Source organism: Helianthus annuus, chromosome 16 (genome assembly GCF_002127325.2).
Source record: "Helianthus annuus cultivar XRQ/B chromosome 16, HanXRQr2.0-SUNRISE, whole genome shotgun sequence".
Classification (NCBI taxonomy): domain Eukaryota; kingdom Viridiplantae; phylum Streptophyta; class Magnoliopsida; order Asterales; family Asteraceae; genus Helianthus; species Helianthus annuus.
Window position 1 is genome coordinate 186187190 of NC_035448.2, and position 3322 is coordinate 186190511.

Consider the following 3322-nt stretch of genomic DNA (forward strand, 5'->3'; position numbering starts at 1 on the left):
GTTTATTACGACTAAGAAAGGAGTAGAAGATAGACACGACACCGAGCAATCACTTTTAATCTGGTCTCTATTGATTATTCAACGTTTACAGCACCACGAGACCAATTTTGTTTAACTTAACATGACCTTAAGAATACGGGTGGTGCGTTAATTCTATAACGCTATACATGTTAAGGGAGACTTGTACGAAGTTAATGGCATAAATAATTCATTTAATTATATTATTTAATATTTTATGTATTAACCGTGATATAAGTAATCCTTATCTGAACGATAAAGATATTATGAGTGTAGATAAGTTTTACATATTTATTTTTATATGTGGTGTTATATGTTTATTATCTACCTATATCAATAAGGTATTAAAGTTGTGCTATTATTTATGAGTTGCCTTTTTGATGTTGATGTTGCTGTTGGAGAGATGCCTTGGATTCCTCAAATAGGATGGCCTATGCTGAATTGCTGATGTAGTCAAATGTTCTTTTGATTGCTACTAGGTTAGTTACCCGTGTAATACACGGGCTAATATAATATATTATGTTATGAAACATTGATTACGGCAGCAAAACACTGTATAAAAATAAATAAATGATCATCAACAACCAAGATTTCCATGATTAAGAAACAACGTTACAATTTATAAAGGAAGATTGCTTACATATTGTCAGAAAACTTGTACCTTGGGGCTATATTCTGCGTTACAAGCTTGCAGGCCAATCGCCTTAAGGTCAAGCTTGCAATCAAAATTCACAGTAGACACATTCCTAAAAGCATAAAGTATACAAAATATATTCCTAAAAGCATAAAGAATACAAAATATATCAAACTTCAAAATGCAACAATCAAAAGAGATCCACCCGCCCCACCATTCTCTGTATCCGACACAACACGATTACCAGGTCGTCAAGGACTATCTCAAACCCTGACTATCTCAAACCCTGACGGCAAAAGAGCCACATAAGCCGAATCACCCCCCATTCATCACCACATGCCTTGCTAGGTTATCCACCAACTCATACACCACCAAGGACCCCGCTGAATCAATACACGTCTCTTGTAGAATTAACATACTGCCCTGGTTAGAAATCATTGCCTGTAACAAAAAAAAAATTATATGATCAAATCATGTTTCAACTATTAGCATTTAACATATGTGCTTTTAAGTTTTAATAATAACACAAAATCTTCTAATATCCCACATGTAAGACAAAATATATGATTAGATTTTTAACAATCATTTTGAACATTTACTCGGTTATATCTGACCAAAAAATGAAAATTTTATTCCAATTTAAAAGAACCAATTATTGGATGTAAGGCATACCAAAACAAACCGAGTTTGGGAACTTACGAAACTGGGCTTTAGCTTCTTGACAGTTGCGTTATCTTTATGGGGCAACCTAGATGCCGGTTTACACTTTTGACTCTAAGAAGATGCAGTAGCTTACTTTAGAAGAGAAAAAAAAAACAAAAAGTCGAATCTCATCCTCAGCCTTGGTCTTTTGCCTGAAATAAATACAATGGCCAGCTCCTAAGATTCAGGATTTATCAACATAAACATGATGAACACTATGTGATTTATATTCTTGAATTCAGTAAATGATATAAATGATATGTATATTAACTCAACTCTAATATTCTTAAATTGAGTAAATGATATGTTAGCAACTCGCCTCTAATAGACTTAATGGCCACCAAGTTATCAGAAATTACCATAGGGCCATGATCTGCTATGCCCCGGAAGAGCTTCACTTCCCTATCTGCACCCTACAAATTGCCATATTAACAAAAGTCAAAAATACCCTTCCAGTTATTGTAATATTACACACCTCATATGTAACCTTTTAAATAACTTACAAGTGATACGAACACAGTTTTAGACTTGACATCATAGAGTACAAACCCAAAACTCCCTTGAAGCTCTTTGAGAACGAATGAGCCGGATATGGACCATGGTCTCGGTCTATTTAAAGGTGTTGTAAGCTTGGATCACAAACATGGGCTCATTAGCTACAAAACAACCTGCAGATGCATATCATCAATATCAATGTCACAAAAAGGCTAACGGCTAACCATCACCTACAGATTTCCATATAAATGAAAAGTAAAAAAAATACCATTCCAGACTTCCAGTTATATTAATACTACACACCTCTTATTTATACTTTTTAAACAACTTGCAAGTGATACAAAGACAATTTTAGGCTTGACATCTTTTGCAAAAAAAAATATTACGCTTTTTCTAGAGAAGCCAGCGACCCAAGCCTCGTTACAAGTATGGAATTCACATAAAAAGAAATTTATAAAGTGAGAATTATTAAGTGATGAATAAACCAAAACAGTAAAAGTCGTGTTAAAACATGATATATGGAAAAATAAACCAAACAATAAAAGTTTAATCTAATCAACAATTAAATGTTAACTCAAGCATATGAATCAACCATTTTGAACAAGAGTTAATTATTAACCAATCTGTAAGGGATCCTTATGGCAAACATTCATCAATTAAACCCCTAAAATTCTTGACAAAAAAAAACAAAGCATACAAGACTATAGGTAAGATGAACTCACTTGTACAACGGCGAGGCGATACGTTACCATCCTTTAAAAACCGAAAGTCAGTGAGGAGAGGAAAAGGGTTCAATCAAATAGTTTGAAATCATCCTTAGTTCATCATCGTCACGAACAAATACAATCTGAATCTTAAGATTAGGGTTTATTCCAGATCTTCGATTCCTCATCATCACGAAAAAATACAATCCGAATCTTCAATTTTGTTTTTATCAATCTGAATCTTCAAGATAGAAGACAAATAGGGGCGATGTCGTTTAGGTTTCTTCTGGTGTAGATGGTTGAGGATCGAATACGGTGGGGGGATGCTTTGATAGTTGAAAAAATAAGATCGAATACGGTGGGTGGGAGGATTTTCTTCACGTCGGCGGCTGAAGTATGAGAAGGGTTGGGTCTGTAAATAAAAAACCTAATTAGAGACGCAGGAGAAGAAAATTGGAGGAGAAGAAAAAACGGGTAAAACTAATAGAAGATGACACGTGTATAAAATTCCAACGTGGCAGCATATGAATTAATCAATTTAGAAGAAAATTAAAAGAGAAGGGCTAAAACTAAGCCAAGTGTAACATCATTTTCATTTATAAGTATAGAGATTAGTATAAGCAATATCATTGTAACATTCCCAAAAATACATTGGTTCAAAATACATTATATTTGAACCTACTCTGTTTTTAATGAAACTTGGTTCAAAATGTAGACAGAAATATTCTCATTCTAATGGCATATTCATTATTTTATAAAATGTCATATT

General features: G+C 33.6%; 1 long non-coding RNA gene across 1 annotated transcript; it reads right to left on the minus strand.

Moving 5' to 3' along the window:
* Positions 1-573: 573 nt before the first annotated feature.
* Positions 574-3005, minus strand: LOC110882521. The gene is made up of 5 exons (XR_002560120.2): positions 2572-3005; positions 1858-2022; positions 1714-1767; positions 1352-1506; positions 574-1093 (listed from the first exon to the last, which is right to left on the minus strand). It is a non-coding gene; the product is annotated as an uncharacterized LOC110882521 (long non-coding RNA).
* Positions 3006-3322: the final 317 nt, after the last annotated feature.